Raw genomic sequence first — 22,387 nt, forward strand, 5'->3', positions numbered from 1 at the left:
TTAAAAGTAAGAGGAAGAGCAAAGCAAGATGGAGTAAGTCTCTTCTTGCTCCTTTCTGCTTTTGGTGTCAGTTTTGGTTTGAATTTTTTCCACAGGCTTAGTCAGATTATGGCTACTCTTACCTGTACAGAAATTTGTGTAGTAGAAAAGCTGCACAAAACTTGTTTATTAGCTCTTGTGTTTTTACTTTAAGTACAGAAATTGTGAGTACCATCATCCCAAGTAGCTACAAATTTGTGGCAAGTTCAGTACAAGATCTTACCATTACAGTTGAAACTTTGCCTTTAGTTTCCTCCCTTGGGTCTGCCATTTTTAGTAAGGATGACATTCACCTTTTACCCACAGTCTAATGATTAAAATGTTGAGTAGAAATTCTGTGGGGATAAGAATGACCAAATCTGTCATCCCTCAGTCTACAAATATGCTAACAGGATGAATCATAAAATCACAGAAGAAACTTTTTCTGTCCACAATAGCCACTATGTGCCAGATTAGCGCCATTTAATTACCATAAATATGAGTCAGTAACTTCTTCCATTATCTTGTACCTAAATTGTTCATAAAATTCTGGTGCAAACTCTTTCCTCTAAGTGCTGAATAAAAGGATAAGATTTCTATGGGGTAAGATTAATTAAGATGTGAGGGGGTAAAATCCTAGGGGTAAGATTAAGTAAGATTTTTTTAGTAGGGGTGAAATTTTCCCTTACATTACTACTCTGTAAATGCCTCCCCTTCCGCTTTTCTCTTTCATACATAAAGGACAGTTAGAGATTCATTCCATTTTAAGTGCTCCCACTCTCTCTCCTCTCTCTCTCTCTCTCTCTCTCTTCTCAACAACAGAATCCAGAGTGAGCTTTAGACAGAAGCATCTATTATGTCACAGTCTTTAAGGCACTATGATTTTAGCAGCTATCAACATGGTTGATGATTGATATCAATGTTCAGCCATGGAAGACTTCAGGGGATTAAACAATGAGACTGAAGCTGAAAATCCATGGTCTCTAGTAAAACTACAATAAAAGTCACCCTCTTTGATGACTACAGTGGGAGCAGAGAGCACACACTGACCAATGGACTATGCAACTGGCTCTTGATTTCTGTGTATTTGTTCAGAAAATTCAAAACACACAAAATATATTTTCCCTTATATTCTGCTCCACACATGGTTGATTCATCATCTCTCCCCTGGATAAACAAAAACAAATTGATGCCTGTGCCCAAAGGGCACTGTAAATGGAGTTAAATCCAGATGGTGGCTGATCATGAGAGGGGTTTCCCATGACTGTACTGGGGACAGTCCTGTTTAACAACTTTACTAATGATCTGGATGATGGGATTGAGTGTATGTCCAGTAACAGACAATACCAACTTGGGTGAGGGTGTTGTTCTGCTAGAGAGCAGGAAAGCTACAAAGGACTCTGGGCAGGCTGGATCCCTGGACTGAGGCCTGTGGGATGAAATTCCATAAGGCTGAGTCCTGCACTTGGGCGCATGCAATGCTACAGGCTGGGAGAAGAGTGGCTGGAAAGCTGCCCATTGGAAAAGGAGATGTTGGCAAGGGGTGTTGGTCAACAGGCAGCTGAACATGAACCAGCTGTGCCCAGGTGGCCAAAAAGGCCAATGGTATCTTGGCCTTTATCAGCAATAGTGTGGTCAACAGGACCAGGGTAGGGATTGTACCCCTGTACTCAGCACTGGTAAGCACCTCAAATTCTGTGTCCAGTTTTGGGCTCCTCACTATGAGAAGGACACTGAGATGCTGGAGCATGTCCAGAGAAGGGCAATGGAGTTGTAAAGGGTCTGGACCACAAGTTATACTTAGAGCAGCTGAGGGAGCTGAAGTTGTATCACCTGGAGAAAAGGAGGCTCCGGGGAGACCATATTCCTCTCTACAACTGCCTGAAATGAGCATGTAGCCAGGTGAAGGTTGTTCTATTCTCCCAGGTAACAAGTGACAGGAAGAGAGAAAAAGGCTGCAAGTTTAGGCAGGGGAGGTTAAAGTCTTATGTCTGGAAACATTTATTCACAGAAAAATTGTCAAACATTGGAACAGGCTGTCAAAGGGAAGTTGTGGAATCATCATCCCTGGAGGTATTTGAAACACAAGTAGATGTGGCTTTTAGGAACATGGCTTTTAGAAACATGGCTTACTGGCAGTGCTGGGTTAATGTTTGGACTTGCTGATCCTGAAGTGTTTTTTTCAAGCTAAACAAGTCTATGATTTTCCTATTAGCTGCTCTTTGTTTTTGAAATTTTGATATTTTCATGTAATACACTATATTTCTCAACCCAGTTTCTCTTCCTGCTCAATCTTGTAGCCAAACCCAGTCCTGCTCTTTTGAACATCACCGTCTAAGGTAATTCAGTATTACAAATTCCTTGTCAAGTCACAGAAGAGGATAACACAGGTCATAAAGAAACAAATTTTTCTGATTAGTAAATAGCTTAGTAAATAGCTTTGATAACCTAATTGCCAAGCATGACAAAAATTAAAAGACCTAGAAATTTATTTAACTAAGTAATATTTAATTCTTTGTTTGCATGCTTCTGATCAGTACTTTCATAAAATTATAAAATAATAGACCAAGTTTCTGTTCTGGATTAAATTAAGGCTCAAACAGTGACACAAAAATCCCACATTTAAATATATCTGTGCTGTAGTCCCACATACTTGAAGCTCCATGGTCAAGAAGGAGACAGCTAAGCACATACATAAATCCATAGAGGATTAGGGAGTCTAAATAAAAATCAATGGCTCTTTGAAGTGAATGCACTGGCATCAACTTTTACCCATATTTTCTAAAACATGGCATTAAAATATTCTCAAAGATTAGTAAAGATTGTTAGAGGAATAATATACACCATACTCTGAAAATTACAATTGTTACCACCTATCCTGAAAATAACTTTCCATTGTTTTGGGATTTAGCTAAGAAACATTGAAGAAACATATAATCAGGAATACAGATGATATAGAATTAAGTGTACACTTTAAACATGTATGAAAACTATATGCTGGTTAAATTATTGAGGTGTTTTAATTTGAGATGCATAGAAGCTAACAGAATATCCTCAGTGGGGATGAGGTAAGCCAGTCATCAAGCAAATCAATTTATTCAAACAAAGTTAATTTCTCAATGTTCATAATTTTAAGTTCCATCCATCCATCCATCCATCCATCCATCCATCCATCCATCCATCCATCCCTTCACTCATCCACGTCTTGTCCCACTTTCTGTGACAGAACAGTGGGCACAAAAGTACTAATGAAATGTAAAGACATCTTTCTTTGTCTCAAGCTGATTAAAAATAAATAGAAATATGGGGACTCACCCACAAAGGTTTTTTAAGTTTTTTTAAAATTCTGTTCCACTTCACATCACTAGAAAAGAATCATCAATTTAAAGGGTCTTGTGCATTGCCTCATTTTTAAAGTAATTTTTGTCTGCATTCTTTCTTCATTTAATCAAATGCTGTTTGGTTACAAAAAGTTTACTGATCATTGTATTCATGGATGCTCACAGGGCTCTGCATATGAGCAAGTAGAGTAGATAATCATGAGCCCTGTTTAAGATAATTCCCAGATTAGGTTTGGTAACAGCCTAAAAATTGGTATCTCAGTGGATGCCCTTACAGAGACCAAAAGCTCAACAGCTGTGCAGCTAGACCTGTAATCAAGAATGTTTACATTCTTGAAATTCATTTCATGTCCAGGGACAACAGTGTTAAATGAGTTTCATAAGATGGTTACATATTGTACTGTTGAATCATTTTAGGAAGAGACTTATCTTAAAGTAGATGGATAGTTTCGGTAATTTCTCCTGTGTATAGAAAGATAAAAGTAACTCCGATTGCACTCTGTAGTTCATCCAACACTATATCAACTGCTTTGATATTTTCTGAAATATTAGCTGAATAAAATTAAAGATTCTTGTTTTCACATTTCCATTAATCTAAGGCTACACACAGCTGTTTCTTGAAGGAAGAAAACATAAGCACCACACTGGTGCACAGGCTCTAAATACCTTATATTGGCAGCATGACCAATTTCTATCACTAATACCCAAAGCAGGGCTTATCATGATCTTCCTTCTTATCTGCTTTCCAAAGAAGTTTATGAATACTGATATATAAAAAGAAAGCTGCATAAGTACATGAATACACACACACTCTGGAGAATGTTAAACAGAAGATAAAAATGTTAGCTGTTACATTCTGGATATCTATGTCCAGTTTCTGCTAGTGAAAATCAGTTTGATGGTTTCCTTTCAGTCCTAGTTGCACAAAACTATCACAAAATATTGATGTTATTAGCTGATTCCCTTAAACAAGAATTGTGCAGATCAGGATGGAGGTATGCATGTAGAACTGCACAAATAACTCTTGAAAATTGCCGTTTCTTCTATTTCATGAATGCTAACCCAGAGTAAAAATATCTTAAAATGTCAAATCTCAGTGAAGAAAAAATTTTTTTCTGCTGCATCTACAGGCAGGTCTACATTCTCATTCTCATAAAAAAATTGCTAACTGCACAAGAAAGATGTTTCTTCTGTAGGAAATTCTCTGGACTTAAACTTACAGTGATGATGTAGGAGAAAAACCCAAGTCTGCTCTGCTTGTGAATGTATCTTAACATTAAAATATTTTCTGCTTATAGAACCTGTTAGACAATTGTCGCAGACATCTTTTGTGAAATTTTTTTCTTAGGATTTTTTCCTGCTGAGAAGCTGAGAAGCTACAGCAACAAAATATAAACAATGGTTATCTGCTGCTGTGGAATGCATCAAGTACATTTTTGATTGGCCCATCTTAGATGCTTATAATTAATGGCCAGTCAAGGCCGGGCTATCTCAGACAGAGTCCGAGACAGCTAGCTTTTGTTATCATTCTTTTCTATTCTATTCTTAGCTAGCCTTCTGAGAAGAAACCTTTCCTTCTATTCTTTTAGTATCGTTATAATGTAATATATATATATATCATAAAATAATAAATCAAGCTTTCTGAACATAGAGTCAACATTTTCATCTCTTCCCTCATCCAAGAACGCCTGTGACCACTGTCACAGATAATGGCTATCAGTGAAGTGGGAAGGCTAGCTGTCTAATTGAGACCCACCCAATTTCCCATCATACCCAACATATCTTGTGTCATCTGCTTTGAATCCCCAATATTATATGTAAATTTATATTTAAAGTGGGGGCAAAACATGCGATTTCTCACCCCTCTACTTCTGGATCCCTGTACCTTGGTTTTGAAAGTGGAAAGGAAAGCCTGTCCATAAAGACCAAAAGGGAACAGCAATGTGCTCTGACAGCTTCCCACTATCGATCCTGTAGGAATCAAGGTTCTCGCACGGGCCATGGTACACATCTGGTACTCAGCATAAACTTAATTTTTCTGTAGCTAGGCAACGATATGCAGATGGTAATACTTGCTGAAGACAGAATTATCAATGACTGTGGAGTGTTCCAGCACCACAATAGCACAATATTTGAGCAATTGAACTCACAGTGATACATTTCTGTTTGCTAATGGTGCATCCAAATTTAGGTAAACTAGCTCAGTGGGCAGCCCAGCTGCCATTTTGTGATGGCAAACAGCACAGAACATTACAGTTAGTGATGCAGATTTTCCTTTTCCTCTATTTTGCTAGTGTAGAAGAAAAGTCCTTCAAAACAAACATATACACCTGCCTCTGTCTGTGTGTTTGTATGTGTGCATGCTCATAGAAAATTATAATGTGCACCTTGAAAGCCTTCACGTAATCTTCACACACTGTGAGATTTAATAGGATTTTCATGCTGATCTTGTAATTGTTTGCTTTTAAGTCTTGCTAGTTTTCTTTGGGAGCAAATGGACCATGGCTGCAAGAACCCAAAGTTAATGGCATTGGGTTATCTCTTAACCATCCTCCAGGTTAACTTGGGGCTAGTTATCTGTGCGTACCAAATTAATTTTTAGGACATTATGGCTAAAGAGTGTGGATTCACTTGTTATGTATGGCAACTTCAAGTTACAGGCCTCTAACGTCTATTAAAATTATTCAGTAAATAATGAAAGGAAAACAACCCTTGCAGACTGGAAAAAATCCATCAGGTTAGGGTACAACTTAAGTTTTCATGGGAAATTGAATTAGACTAAACAGAAGACATAAGAATGTTTTACTATAAAGTGTAATAGGAGTAGACATGCTAATCCACTATCATAGCTAATATTTACAGTGCTAAATCTGATACATAATCAGAGAACCAAAACCCTATTTATTTTGGTAAGACAAGAAGGAATTTGTCTTGAAGGAATTCACAATGTTTCTTACTTTCTGTACACCTCCTTTTCATCACATTACTAAAAACGATGCTGCCTATTACATCTGATAACAGCTTGGCAAATGATGTAGTAGTGGGTGGAAGTCTCAGGATTTTTAAGTCACTTACAAAACTATTTGAAAAAGTCAGTGTTCCAAAGACATTTCACTTCTGAGGCCTGATGTGACCACTGACAAAGAAAAGACAAACAATTTAATACATGATTATCAGTAGAAGCAGACAAGATTATAAAGAAAATCTGGGAAGAAGGCTCAACATAGCAGGTGAGTATACTCTTTTGTGAAGGGTGAAAAAATACTGAATGGCATTTTTAGGAGCCTGAAAGTTAGTTGAAGAGCCTAGGAGGTGACAAAAAGAGGCAACAAAAATGTTCAGTGAGAAACATCAAAAAGAGAAGCTAAGAAAAAGATGCAGTTTGGAAAAAGGATTTCTTTATTATTATTCTCTAATTATTGTTGTTTTTTTGAGCTTTTTCCTGCTTTAAACAAGTTGTAAGTAGACATTTTCTTGCCAGACTTAAGTGATTTTTTGTAGCTCACACTGACTTTTCTTTTTTTTACGGTTGACAAGAACTAGATAATGTTTGTCAGCTCTCTGAGAGCCTGATCCAGCACCACTTGAGTCAACAGAAGTTTGTCTAGTGACCTCAAAAGGCTGAAGATCAAGAAATGAATGAATGAAATTTCTTCCATGTGTGTTCCAATAATAACAAACTCATCCCATACCCTGTGAGTGCATCTGATCCAATATCCTCCCCCTCCCCAAAACACAAAGTGAAATGAAAGAGATAAGTACACAGCTGCAGCTGTGACATCTTAATGGATCTCATGTCAGAAGGTAATATAAAGCTATGAAAATCTCCCAGCATAAATCACTTGCTATGAAAGGAAACCGAACATCACCGCTTATACTTTCATAAAATACTGTAAATAATAATGTTGACTGTGGGACACATGCCTGCCCATTTTAGGGTATTAGATTTGCCATCTCAGGAGCAAGAAAAAGAAAACATAATCAACAGGTAAATGTTTATTAAGTGGAAAACAGCAGACAAGTGCAGAATTCTCTTCTGAGGCAACTGCCACATGACTGCCAAATTTGAAGGAAACAATTAGGCTAGTTCCTTAAGCTGGCAACTCTGTGTTAGTTTGTGTGAACCAGCATAAGTTTTTTTTCTTTATTTTTGCACATGATAATTATATTTCAGATGTAAAACAACATTTTGCTCTTTTAATTGTAGAATATCCCTATTAATACATAAAGAATTATTATTCTTTATTCATACAATCCTAATTCTATCTTACTTTGGCTAGGGCTATAGTATTTTAATTTTACTTAACTTTTTTGTTTAAATTTAAATGCTACATTACATATATAAAGGGTTAGACCCTCCACTCTGATGTCATTTGAGAATTAGTCTCAAACTAAAATATTTTCTAATTAAAAAAAAATCACATTGTGATAAACTGTGTGGTCTTAGATGCAAGCTGCGTGTTAAATATTTCACAAATATAATCATCTACATATATTACTTAATGATTGTTCATGATGCTGGTAATATTCTTAATAGATGCTAAATGCATTGCACAAGGTGTCCATTTAGTGACCAAACATAAGGCTATAAAATCCTGCTACGTATTTCACAGATGAGAGATGAGTTTTAGCTATAGAGCAATAAACTAGAAATGCTGAAGGCCTTAGATCATCATTAACTATTTAATAGATTACCCTGATTTGCACACTAGCATTTAATCTAAGGCTTTAACTTTAACTTCTTTCTAATCTTGAACAATAATAATACCGTTTGAAGTTGATTTGGGAACTTCATACTGACAGCATACCAAATGCTGGGTAATACAGCTGAAAAACTGCTAATGCGTTGTTGTGTTGTTGAAGTTGGTCTGTTCTGTTCCCCCCTTGTTTTGTAATGGTTCTGCCCCGGTTCTCCCTCCCCTCCCTGTCAGTGTCTGTCACCCCAACTCCACCCCAGTTGCCATTGTATCTTTTTAAACTCCTCCCCAGTTTCCCTAGAAACCAATGTATCCTTTCCTCAACCCCTCCCCAGTGCCCTGCCAGTCACTCTCCATTCCCATCTTTATTGCTGGAAGCTTCCAGCTGGAAAGCTGAATGATTGGCTCAGGGACCAGGGCCCCTGCTCTGAATTACTCCTATTGGTGTTTTCCCCATGTCAGTCCTTTGGGTCCCACTCCCCACTGTATCCTTATTGGTCCAGGGACTGGTTCCTCCCTTACATCCTCCACCCTTTAAAAGCTGCTGTAGTCCCTCCTCGTCTTCTTCTGCTGGTTCCCTTGGGATCTGTTAGAGCCTGGATTAACCGCAGTTGGAGTCTGCCCTCTTTATTCCGCTGGTTGTGGCTTCGATACGGCCTCGTCCTGCACAAGGCAATGCCCACAGCTGTAACGCTGGGCGTTGGCCTGAGGCGCTGTCCTGGAGCCGAGCTATCGGGACAAGTTCCCCCTGTGCTGCTAGCGGTGCTGGCCAGCTAGCCGGATGTCTGTCTCACAGCCGCACTGCTGCACTAATGTATCGTGACTGTAATCTTCCTAGATGCTGCACTTTTTTAGGAGGACCTTGGACTGTGAACTTCTTCAGTAAATGCAGGCTGCAGGCAGGGGCACAGGGGTGCATGTGGAGGGGTGAATATCACTCACTGCTTTCTCTCTGTTAGTGTACGACAGACTGAAATAGTCCTACCCTTTCTCTCTTTATTGTTAACTTCCTACACAGAAGCTTTCATTCAGGTTTCTGTTTAAACAATGTGTCAGGGGACAAACCTGCAGAAATTGTATAAAAAGAATAAATTGTCAGTTGTGAAATTTAGAGTTCATGAACTAGCTCTGAGTTGTTTTAAAAGTTCATATATAAATTTTAAAACTTAGGCCAGTGAAAAACTGAGAGGGGCAATGGATCACATCTAGGGAGGTGGCTTCATAGATAGTGAGCCAAAAATTATGTAAGATACGAAAAATGAAAGAAAAATAAGATATATTAAAGACAAAATGCACATATGCCTGCATATGATAATCTAAACATAAACACGTATATTTACAGGCACAAAGGACATTGTTTTGTTAGAACACTCCAGAAATTTCACTTTTGCCCTAACTACTTGTGTGTGCAGCAGTCAGATCAAAGCATCAAAATGTCATGCACTTCATGCCTGAAGTCTCCAACATGTTTTTCTCTGCTGAGGGTAAACAGGCCAAGGAAGATGATATGCTAGTTAGCTTCAGAAAAAAGGAAAAAGAAAAAAGCTTTCTTTATTCACAGAACCATTGAACTGACACTGCAGTAATTAAAGAAGACAGGACTACAAAGCATATCCTTGGACTGTATCTCCTGACTCAGACTGAGTCTTTGCATGTTAGGAAAGTTTTGTATGAAAGGTCAGAGTTTAACATGCTTTTTGTTAGTCATTTACTTCAATCTGCCTTTTATGACTATCTCTCCATGATTGTTTTGGAAGCTGAAAATATTATAGAGACTTTCATGACCTTTGTTTTGCTGTACTTTTCCCACCACTTTGATTGTAGACAGAGAGAAGTTAGTTATTCTGATTTTTTTTTTTTTTACTCAAAATAGACATTGCTATTTAGTTTCCATTTTATTCTTAAAATATAACTGCGGAGGAAAACAATGTGAAGGACCATCTACTTTTCGATAAAGGTTAATGCAAGAAAATGCAGACCCTGTACAGCAGCTACAGCAGGAACACAGGAATGTTTGGGTTTTGAAAAACTCATATCAAAGAATCTCTATTTTGCTTTCATTTCTACCATGCCTGTGGCTGCCATCCAGAGGGAGCTGGACAGGCTGGAAAGATGGGCCCATGCAAATCTCATGAAGTCCAACAAAGCCAAGTGCAAGAACCAACACCTGAGTCAGGGCAATCCCAGGAACACGCACAGGTTGGGCAGGGAGGTGATTGGGAGCAGCCCTGAGGAGAAGGACTGGGGGCGATGGCTGATGAAAAACTCAGCGTGAGCCAGCGGTGTGTGCTCCCAGCCCAGACAGCCAATGGAACCCTGGGCTGCATCCAAAGGAGCGGGGCCAGCAGGACAAAGGAGGTGATTCTCCCCCTCTGCTCTGGTGAGACCCCACCTGGAGTGCTGCACCCAGCTCTGGGGTCCCCAGCACAAAAGGACATTGGAGCAAGTCCAGAGGAGAAATGCAAAGGTGATAAGAGGACTGGAGGACTTCCCCTACAAAGACAGGTTGAGTTAGGGCTGTTCAGTGAGGAACAACCTTCCAGGATCTGACTAGGACCTACCAGGAAGCTTGAGAGGGGCTCTTTGTCAGGAAGTGTAGTGATAGGACAAAGAGTAATGGTTATAAATTGAAAGAGAGGGAATTTAGATTAGATATTAGGAAGAAAATCTTTACTGTGAGAGTGGTAAGACATTGCACCAAGTTGCCCAGGAGGTTGTGGATGCCCCAACCCTGGCCAGGCTGGACAATGCCGTGAGCAACCTGGTCTAGTGGGAAATGTCCCTGCCCATGGCATGGTTGGGAATAGGTGATCATTAAGGTCCTTTCCAACCTTTAACATTCCATGATTCTATGTTTGTGTTCACACTAGTGATAGATGCTGTGGACTAAAACTTGACTGATTGCTAACATCTCTTGCACAGACTAAAGAATTAAGAAAGGTGTCGATACTAAAATCAACAGTTGGAAAAACTCCTCCAAATAATCAACATCACACTGGAATAAGAGGTTATAAGTCCAAAAGTAAGCAGAGTGCTTGATCCTCAGTCTTTCATGAGAACAAGTGTTTACTTTTACTGTAGTAAATAATTTGTAATACACACGCAAGTCAAGCTGTGTTGTTGGATGAAGTTTTAGGCTTTCAATAGAAAAGAATCCAGCCAAATTTTGAAGCCTTGAAGATCCTTAAAGAAATTGAATTTTGAAGTTTTTATCCAGCTCCCTAGTTGATAGCATACTAGCTTCATACATAATCGACAAAAAAAATTCTGTCAAGCTCAATTCTGCAGACTGAATGATCTCTCTCTCAAAAAGAAAAGACAATCCCTATAGATCAGGTTTGAATCATAGGTAGGATAGAGATGTTCTCATCCTCCCTGCCATCTCTAGTAAGCCCAAGGATAAATATAAGACTCCAATGTCCAGTGCTTTTATAATACCAAGAATTTTGCTCTATTCTTTAAGAAGGAGTAAATCTCCTTTTAAATAATGATGGAAAATGCGCACTAAGGCCTTGGGTGTTAAGAGGAGTATGCTAGGGAATGAAACAGTTTGCATAGAAGATAAAAATACTTTTGGTAGTGTAATAGCATTACTTAAACTGGAATAAATCTTCCTGAATCTGAGGGAAACTGGTTCACTCTAGGGTAATCTCAATCACTGGCAAAAGCACAGGGAGAGCTTTTGCTCCTGCGCAGTTTCGTCTCTATCACAGCCAGTTTAATTCACACAGCAGTATAGGGTCCTTATCTTATGTAAGTCAGCACATTTTATTTTGTATAATCAGAGAGATATACCATCAGGACCCAGGACTGAAAAAACCCTGGGGAGCATTGCTTATCATGACTCACAGTTTTTGGTTTAGGGATTGGATATACTCTGTACACCTCCTCTACATATACACATCTGACCACAAACGTTCCTACCTTATCTCCCAAACCTCTACAAGAAGGTATAGGAAGATCATTATGTCGGTACAAACACATGATCCATTGTCAAACATTATTTTACTAGGATACTAACTTTCTATCTAGTACAGCAGTTTATCATCCTTTGCCCTTAACACATGATAATTTCAAATCATTTCATATTTTTATCCAAGGCAGTGAAATTACAGAATGGTATTTTTAGAATTCAATATAATGAAAAGAAAGTTCAGAATTAATGAGAGGAGCAAAGTGAGATAAGGGAAGTAGCTAAAAGCAGCTATTTAGCAAGGTCAAAAAAAATCCCAAGAAAACAAAATGAGCTGTGATTCAAGAGACAGGAGGACAGCTGTTAATGGGAACATGGGAAAAAGACATCAGAAAAAAATGTTTTAAAATATATCTATACATATATATGTAAACCCTTCTTAGAAACTTTTAAACTCCTAGAGTAAGAGGAATTGCAGCATCAGGATAAGTTTCAAGAATATTGCAGATGATCATTTTTCCAGATCACTAAAATCATACACATACAGAGGGGACAGAAAGAGAACAAAGAAAACAGAAGGAACAGCAATTATACCAGGCAGAACAAATGTCAGAAGTAAAGGCACAGAAGATAAAATGAAAACCTGAACAACAGTGAAGGTCAAAGAGAAAATATATTTCTTTATGGAGAGAAACTTGAGGGAGAAATACATATTGAGACATAGATCAGCACAAAATTATATAATAAAGAAATATTGTATTGTAATATATTAAAGGAATTTGCTGTATTAAAACTGTATTAAAAGAAATAATGCTGTCCCTTTTAGACTAACAAGAAGTAAAAACATGTGAAAGATTCACCTGATTATAGAATTGGCACAGCCAGAAGGGAAGGAAGTCAATATGTTTATCACCCATAAACAGATGTGTTCCTATGTTCAGCTTCAAAATAATAAAAAAAAAACCCTATGAAAATGACACGGCCTTTTAAACTTTTTACTTAAATTCTCTATGGGAATGAAATGTTGTTGCTAGTGATAAAAGCGTAGCCAGAGAATCTAATGCCATGGAAATAGGGTGCTTGACTATACAAATTTATTTTTAAAATTATATTCAGCAATACTAGTATGTCTTAAATTTCATTACTATTAGCAGAACTGAGAAATAAGAAACTTGAAATACCATTTTAGGTGTTCCATTTTTTGACAATGCACTTGTTTTTTTTCATTGTAGTAGCTCAGCTGAAGATCACTTACAGTGGTGGTGATGGCATTAATCTTATTCTACCCCTTGTGGTATGACGGAAGCACTGCCTGGAAGAGGTGGAATCAAACCAGGTTTTCAGCTGACTTTGCATCTCCTCTTTTTTTTTTTTTTTTGCTGGTGTGAGTTCAGTGTATAGATATATTTGATTATGTGGAGGGGCTTGACATTACAGCTGTAAATGGCAGCACAAAGCAATACCTCTGTGCAGACTCAGTGGGACCACTAGGAGCCATTGGAGGTGAGAAAGCTACCCCTGCTGTTAATGTTGCAATCATCTAGGAAGAAAATAAACATTGCATTTCTCAGTTCACACCCACTTAACATCACACTGATTTCATGTGTTCTACTAAGGTGGCTACAAATCTTAAGCCTCTTCTCAAATGGTAGAAATTATCTTTATTCCCTAAAGTTAAACTTCCTACACTCTGTGAGTATTGGTACCTGCAGATACCATTTTTTTTTTTTTTAAGTCCACATCTGTTAAAATTTCCAAACCAGTTCACTATGGGCTACATTTAGAGTCACAATTTGTCTAATGGCAAGATACAGCTGTCTTGCATCTGCTGCTAGGGAGGAACAACTTCTTCTAGGCTGTTCCAAGCACATGGGGGCATGTGCACAATTTACACAAAGCAGTGCACAATTTTCTCATCTCTTGGATATTCCTCTAGGAGACACAACCTTAAGAAAAATAGGAATGAACAAATAAGGGATAAAGTGCTTTGATGTCTCTTCTCTGTTCCCTAATTCTCCTCAATCTCCTATTGCCAGAAAAGACAGAGGGAACAATTTGTCTATAGACTTCATAAACACAACATGTCTAGGAGATGCAGCCTGGCTAACCAGGCTTCATCTTTCTAACCATGTCTTATAACTTTGGATCTTGAGTTGGCTTGCATTCATCTGCATTGGAAAGCACATGTATCATGTACCTGCACACAAAGAACTATGCAGATGCACCTTTCTTTCTCATTGTTTGGTGGCTTATAAAAATATGCATGACTAGAATGACTACAATATTTTTGAGGCTGAAAAAAAATCTTAAAAATTCTAATTTAATAACTTCACTGAGTGTTCCTGAATAACAGATTTACCGGTTGAGTACTGTTAAACATTAAAAATTTTTAATTCATTACTGACAGAAGAATAAATCTTACCATCCCCTACATTCTCCTGTGACATTAACACTTCCTTTAGGTTTTCTCTCATTGACCTGTTGATTATTGCTGAAGTTAGCTTTGTTTAATTTCATCTTGAAGTTAAAATGAAGGTGTTTTCCTAAGGGAGTTGAACTGTTGTAATTATAATACCAGGCTCAGATAGTGTAATTGTAGCTTACTTTTAAAGAGAGAGAGAAGTCCATTTCAGTTGTGGTAGATTTCATGTATGTTGGTTTCAGCAGAGAGGTTGAAGTGAGTCATAAATCAAAAGTGCAATTGGAATGATACACAGCAGCTATTCCCTTTTCCTTCTTCATTTAAAACATCTATTGCTGACTAGGTTACTGTTGAGAGAGAGATTAATTTTCCACTGTTGCTTCACTAACATGAGCAAGGTGCTTCCCATAAGCCAAGATATTCTTATCCTTAAGTGCTGCTTGTGTGTTTCTACAGCTTGACATAGTCTTGAAGGAACAGTTGAATACTGAAGATTTATCACGTAGAAGTGTGCTTTTTGATCACCTTGATGATATATTTTATTGGAAAGACTTCAAATGATCATTTACCTTTTTTTTGTGCTTGATTGTTGTCAAATTGGTTGTGCTAATTCTGCAGTTTAGATTATATTTTGATTCTTCTTCTAATAAAAGTCTAATTAATATACAATGTTGTATAGACACAGCAGGTTTAAGCGTGACACAAATGAAAACTCCTAATGCCTTCAACAAATGTATTTCTGAACTTTTAATACATTTTTCCAAATCTTGCCTTTTCATTCCTGTTCATAATGAAAATGCATTTTGAAATGTATTTCGAAATGCATTTTAAAATGTTGAACTGGAAGCTATCAAAAGACTGAAAAACAGCAACAGCTAAATGGCTGCACTTCACTGACAGTTACTCTTTGCTATTTCTGGTTTTCTTCTCAAACATTTATCAGGTGCATGACCAATTCCAATAAGCAGTGGCAGAAAGGTCTCTAAAAGCTCAGAATTTCAGTGGTGTTTCTGTGAGGAACTAAAGTCATAAATTTATTTGTTTTTTCCAAAAGATCCAATTCATCCAAACAAAAATTAACGGAGTAAGCATCTTATATATTTTGGTTTTGTTTGTTCAGGTAGACTGTAAGCAGTAGAAATACTAGGATATCTTTTTGAATACTGGGATATAAAATGATCATATTTTTATTAACTGTTGGAAGTAGTTTTTCCTGTTTTATCTAAACCAGTTTTCTTGCTTTTGGTTCTGGTCTGATTTTTAGGAAACTCAGTAAACTTTTAGTAAACTTAAAAGCTTTTTCACAATGAAATTTAACAAAATTTTAAGAAAAAGAATGGTGAGTAAAATTTACTCATTTCCCCAGTCTAACTTAACGCAAATTAAACACCAAAGCACTAAATTAATACCAGCCTTAAGAAGGTCTGTCTTGTAATCTGTATGGCACCTGGAGCTAGAGAAAAGTATTGTCATGTAAATGTAAGTTTTACAGAATTTAAGTTTGTTGTTTTCTTCTCTTTTGACTTCATTTTCAATAATTCTCAGGCAGAAGATATCTACACATGCTTCCTTAGAGACACAGTTGTTTTGAGCTCCTGAAAATTCAATCCACAATGCATCAATGCAAACTTATTGCCCCAAAACATGGCATAGCAAGGAATTATGCTCTATGTTTGACCCTTTTAAATTTTTTTTCTTTCTTTTCTATTTACTCTGTGTGTTTTATGATTTGCTTATCTGATACATTTCTGAGGGAAACAAAACCAGCGACCTCAGGATTCCTTTTGACAGGACAGGACAAGTTTAATAGCTAAAAACAAATGCACACATTTGTTCCAGATACAACTAGGTCTCCAACTCTGCTACAGCACTACCAACGTGGCATACAGGCAGCTCCCCAGTGGGATACTCCCTGCCTGCACAGGCTGAGCTCATGCAAAGCCATAGGCTTCTACTTTGTCCCTTCAGATGGAGCTTGAGAAGCAAAGACAGGGTTATCTCCCGAAAGGCACAGCTCCTGATAGCACAGGCTGCACTCAAAGGAACAAACACATGCTATTTTATGTTGCCCTTTCCTTGGGTTCAGATAAAAAGGCCATCCCAGTGTTAAAAGTGTCCACAGAGTAAGATAAATGAAAGAGTCAAAAGGAAAAGGAGTTGTATTTTAATAACAGACTCCAGTAAAAGCAAGAACAAAAAGACGGAGTGCAGGTCTCTAAAACCTCAATGTGCTTTGTCATTAAACATAATCATCTGAAATTTGAGGTGCTTATCCAAAGTGCGTTGTCAGACAAGATCGATTTTCATCTTTTCTTGAGTCTTTGTGTGGTGCTGGCCGCGCCGGGGCTGTGCCGGGGCAGTGCCGGGGCTGGGCCGGGGCTGGGCCGGGGCAGTGCCGGGGCAGGGCCGGGGCAGTGCCGGGGCTGGGCCGGGGCTGGGCCGGGGCAGCGCCGGGGCAGGGCCGGGGCTGGGCCGGGGCTGTGCCGGGGCTGGGCCGGGGCTGCCCGGGCCGGCCCCAGGCGGTGCCAGCGGCTGCAGCGGCCCCAGCGCAGGGCACGGCTGAGCCCCTCAGCCCCGGGGAAAGCCTGGGCAAGGGAGGGCAAAACGCGGCCCGGCAGCCAGGGCTGAGCCAGGGGAAGCGAGCGAGAAACAGCCCTGTGAGATGGGAACTCAAGAAAAGAAAGAGGGGAGAGGTTTCTCAGTATCTAATTTAATTGGCAAAAATTAAATCCATTTTCCCCAGGTGAAGATCTGGCAGATCAGTCAGGTGGCCTGAATCAGACATCCTCATTCTTTCTCTGTTTCAGTGTTTCCTAGCTGTTGGATTTACTCCTAACAGGTTTTGACAAAAAGAAGCACTATATATTTAGGCTGCCTAAGTAAAAAGGAAAAGTTCTTCCCTTCAAAGTACAAAAATGAGAGTTGCTTCCATGTTCTGTGACAATTTCATTCGATTTATACCACATTACAACCTGCTATAGGAATTAAGAATTCCTCATACGATGTTTTACCTGCCCAAGTACAGCTCACACTGCCCTAGATTTTGCTGATGTCAATCTATTTCCTTTGCTGATGTGCACAAGGTCATTTAGTTCTGGAAAGATTAAATCCAGTGATAATATGAACTAGTCAAATGGCTGGTAGGGCTGCTAAGTAGGTTTGTATGGCCTGTCTACAGGGATTTGAGGATCCAGTTTAAATTAGGATAAATTTTAGTTTTAATGAATCAGTGACCAGGCATTGTTCATGATTATTAATTATTGATATTACAGCTCCATAGGTCCTAGGCAATAAGAGAGTTTCATTGAGCAGTATAACTACAACTGTCATGAGACACTCCTTCTCCTAAGGCTTACAGTTCAAATGGAAAGAGAGATAAAGGCTAAGAGAAGAGAAAGGAAAAAAATCCCCACCACTCAAACATGAAAGTAGTTACACAAGACCATGCTCCAAGATCAGTGGCAGAAGAGGGGAGAGAGGCAGCTTTTTTAAGCCACGTGATGCTCACACTGAGCCGAAATGTCTTTGCCACACATGAACACAAGTGGGAACAGAGATCCCTTGCTGCCTCAACCATTAGTTGCATTCTGACCCTGAAAACTTAAATGCTTCCAAATGTGCTCACAGCTTCTTTGGTGTGCTCCCACTTCCTCTGCTATTCCAGGTCATTATGCTGCTGATGGATTTTTCCAGTAAGAAAGTATTATCCTTCACATCAAACAAGACAGGCAAAACAAATACATTATGGCAGCATAAATGGAAAATAATGCAAGTGCTTCAGCTGCTCCATTTTCTGCCTGTGTCCAGCAGCTCTGGAGAGGGAACAAAAGCAAAGGTGTCCTGTTATATACTGTCTCTTGGTAGGAACAGCCAGAGACTGGCACAGAGGATAGGAGGTGTATCTGCATATGTCACATTCCTCTTCCTTCCTTGTAGAACCATCTAGCCAGGACTAAAGCAAGGCCAGAATGCACTATTGTATCCCATGGAGGAAACTGCTTTGGAGTTATACACTGAATCTGTTGCCTTGTGGAGTCAGAATTTTGCCACTGACTTTTGCAGAAACTGGATCTGGTGGGGAGAAGGATGGCTTAGATAACACAGTGAATAGCTTTTAACTAGATAGTTTGCAATTTAATAAAGAGTCTGTGCAATATTTCTAAGTTGATGAGGGCAAACCCTGTTAGGATTGAATTTTTAATTAAAATTGTTACTGCTTCTTTCCCCTTTTGGTGTCAAATAGATCATTTACATATTCAACATAATTTCCCTTAATATCTAAATAAATGTTCCACTTAATGAAAGCATTTAAGCAACTTTTTAATGAAACAGTGAAATATAATATATAGGGCTGAGACTAATTTTCTTGAATTTTAACACACACATGGAACATGTTATGAACTAAGAAAAATATTTTGAACCTGATGGGCTGTAAATTACAACCCTTGGTGTATATTCATTTTTAATTAATTTTCTTAGTCATCCTCCATAGTCCTAATAGCTGGCTGAATAAAACTGTAGATGCCTTGAGGTGGGTGGGAGAGGGTTGAGGGAGGGATTGTACATTTATATTTCTGAGATGTTTAATAAAAGCTTCATTGCCAAGAGTAATAAATAAAACCCAGAATATTTCAAAATGGTGCACTCAATAGAAAGCCTGGTTGGATTTTACTTTTACGTTAAGCAAATGTCTTTTTTTTCCCCTCCATGAATACAGTTAGAGATTTATTTTTTCTTAACATCTTAGAATAAATCAACACTTTTTGGTTGCATTTCTTGTTAAAAAGCTTATGTTTAAGAAATACCACTGCAGTGATTAGAGAGAGAATACATTATCTACCTAAACAGGCACATAAGAAAAGTGGCTTAGACATTTTAAACAATTTACATAACAAACCACAATTAGGCATAACTCAACTCTTTCTGCTCAGAAATTTTACCTCAACCAGAGCCTATTTAAGCTCTAAAGAGGCATAATACATAGCTGCCTGATTTCTGAAGAAATCAATAGGTTTTATTTTTCTTATGGGGCTTTTTTTTCAACACTGGCTGATGTCATCTTCATCAGACTGAATGTTTTTAATAGATGTTTTTGGCTAATTACATTTTACAAATACTGTCTCTTTAGAATTTTAATGTAATTTGTTTTATCGTTTATGACAAAAATAGCTTGTGAAAGAATGCAGAGCATTTTTTTCTACCAAAGGATGTATGGCATACAAACCTTTCAATTAGACAGCATTATTTTAGTTCTCTCTATTGTACAACTTAACGTGACACATGCCTTCCAATGATGTTATTTTAGTGATCCAGAACTTGCTAGCTAGAGTTCAAAACCTGTACTTTTCAACTAGCTTTTCAGGTTCACTTCACACAAATATGATTCCAGATGAACTGCAGTGCAAACAAGTTCCACTTCATCTTGATTAGTGCAATATCACCTAGGGACCAATTAAATTGACCTCTATGTAGTAAGACTTAAGACTAGAGTTTCCTTTTCCCTTGACTGTAAGATAAAGATGTGAGTAGACAAAATCTCATTGCCATTAAAAAAGTATCCTTTGGGCATATATAGAAACTGTATGCTTAATAAATTCAGTAACCAAGAACACCCAAGACTTAAAGGAGCAATTTTTCCCCTGAATTATTATAAGCCTTTGTGTTGTGTGATGGGAAAAAAATGTTTTTTTTGTCCTAAACATCTTAAGCAGAGACAACTGTTCAGTGACTCACTCTGGGGTACGGAGCAAATAAATTTGCTCCACTCACCTCCAAGTGCAAATGCCACAGCTGCCTGAGCAAAAAATCTTGTGTCTTTACACTTGTAAAGACAACAGAGATGTTACCGGCCTGACTTCTGCACAAATGTAGCCTTTGTTGCAAGCAATCTGCAGGATGATTTTGATCCTTACGTTTCTCAAGACCCAGTTGTGCTAGACTAAGCAGTGACAATTTTTAGAGAATAAATACTGTGGATGGTATTTACATTCTGAGAATGTTTTTGAAAGGTTAGAGAAATGATCTTGGATGTTACAAACTTCTTTATTGAGTATCCAGAACTACAGAACAAATGTTGAAAGAAAGAATCAGTAAATGACAAGCAGAGCAAAAGGCAAACATGGTTTTAGCACATGTAGGTTGTGACATTTCTCTGATATCTTTCTTTGAAAAAAACCAAGGACATTGTTTTGATAAGGATTTGCCAGACTAGGAAAAAATCTATTTAACTTAGGAAGGGGAAAAACTAAATGAGAGACAACAATTGCCACATTAAAAATTGGCATATCAAGTTCAAAGGCAGTTACAAATAAACTTTTTGAAGACTGATGTTAGGTTCTGAGTTAAACATTCTCATTGAGGATTCTGGTACTACATTCAGCCTGATGATTCTGTTGATTATATAAAGCAGAGGTACTGTCAGCACAAAAGGATCAGAATCTTACTCTAAGAAAAAACAAAAGACCTTGAGGACTGAAACAAGGAAATGGCATGAGATTTCATAGAAAAGTGCAAGGTCACACATTTGAGGATTAATAACAAGAATTTCCTCCTTCACAAGGAAAGTCATTAGTTGGAAATGTCAGAGGAAGAGCAAGATCTAGGTGTATTAGTCAATTATAAGATTACTATGAGCCATCTCTGTGAAGCAGCCATGAAAATGTCAAAAGCAATCCTAGGATTTTTCAGGCAAGGTATTTCACAAAGAAATATGGAAGTATTAATGTCATTGGTGCAGGCACTCCTAATATATCACCTGGAATGCTGCATATAATACAGGTCCATCATGTTGTAGGAAGATGTATTGAATGTCAAGTATATTTCCAGTGGTTGTTAAGCCTGAGCTCACGACTAGCAAGCCTACTTACCACTGCTGTGAAGTCCTCAGTCAGGGGGCACTGATATGAGCTGTGAGGTTGAATTTGTTATTCTCAGAATCCTTGTCCTCTTTCCCATTTATGGACATGATCTGCTTGAAGTGCTGTTAACTGCAGTCAATATTTGGAAAATGCTGCATGAGCACAACCTGGAAGGGGAGGACAGAATAGCCATATTGATGATCACTGGAGTAGAGAATTTCTCTTGCAAGAGAAGCCTGAAAGATCCTGGATCAAATAACCTAGAAAACCTGCTGAAGTAATGGGATATATTAATTCAGTTCATTCATTCATTCATTCATTCATTCATTCATTCATTCATTCATTTATTCATTCACTCATTCAAAATAATGAAATTACTAGACTTAGGGGAGAAAACAGAACACATTTCAGTATCACTGGAGGAGGGAGGCAAGCAAATTTTAAATCTGAAAGTGGTCTTCTTTACAGAATTTGAATTGATTTCTGTTTTCAACCCCTTCTTTACATATATATTGCCCCCTTTTTCACCCTGTTCACATAGCCCTAGAGCAGAGACACCAGGCTTCATGGTAATTTTGAATTTTAAATTTTGACATGTATAAAGCTTTAAGTTGTATACTTGACTCAATGAAGTATGGTAAGAGCTGAATTTTCCTACTGGAGTTAGAAATAATGCACTGCAAAAACATTAAAATGTCACCGTTGTTTTCTTTATTTAGTGTCTTCTTCCATTCTACTGGAAGTTTACTCAGACACTCACAAAACAGGTAAATGCAAGTGTAAAATATGAAACTCATTTTATATTTTATTTTTTCACATATTATCTCAAGGTAATAACATCTACCCCATTGAAGGAATTTGCAGTGTGAAAATATAACATTACATTAACTTAAAATGTTTGACTTCTGGAAAAATACCCACCAACCAAAACAGTTATCACAATTGGAGAAGTGGAAGATGTTTACTCAGAAGTCTGATCTTCACCACAACATAGGCATGGGCTGAATAAAATACTTGGGACTTGTGTCAATGTATTTCAGGTAGAATTTAAGTGAAATTACTTAGTATTTACTAACAGCAGCAGCTAAATTTGAGTTAATTTGAAGCAACTTAAATAAAAGTTACGAGTCTTCAAGTGA

The 22,387-nt window shown here is 38.0% G+C and overlaps 1 long non-coding RNA gene across 2 annotated transcripts in view; it reads right to left on the reverse strand.

Moving 5' to 3' along the window:
• LOC139603146 (uncharacterized) overlaps positions 1-22,387 on the reverse strand; it is a 217,887-nt gene that overhangs the window by 164,642 nt on the left and 30,858 nt on the right. For both annotated transcript variants that reach the window (XR_011683590.1, XR_011683591.1), the window contains one exon: positions 21,258-21,415. This is a non-coding gene — a long non-coding RNA (uncharacterized lncRNA). The remainder of the gene's footprint in view (positions 1-21,257; positions 21,416-22,387) is intronic.

Source organism: Agelaius tricolor, unplaced genomic scaffold (assembly GCF_023055355.1).
Source record: "Agelaius tricolor isolate 1412-34295 unplaced genomic scaffold, bAgeTri1.0.p SCAF_2, whole genome shotgun sequence".
Classification (NCBI taxonomy): domain Eukaryota; kingdom Metazoa; phylum Chordata; class Aves; order Passeriformes; family Icteridae; genus Agelaius; species Agelaius tricolor.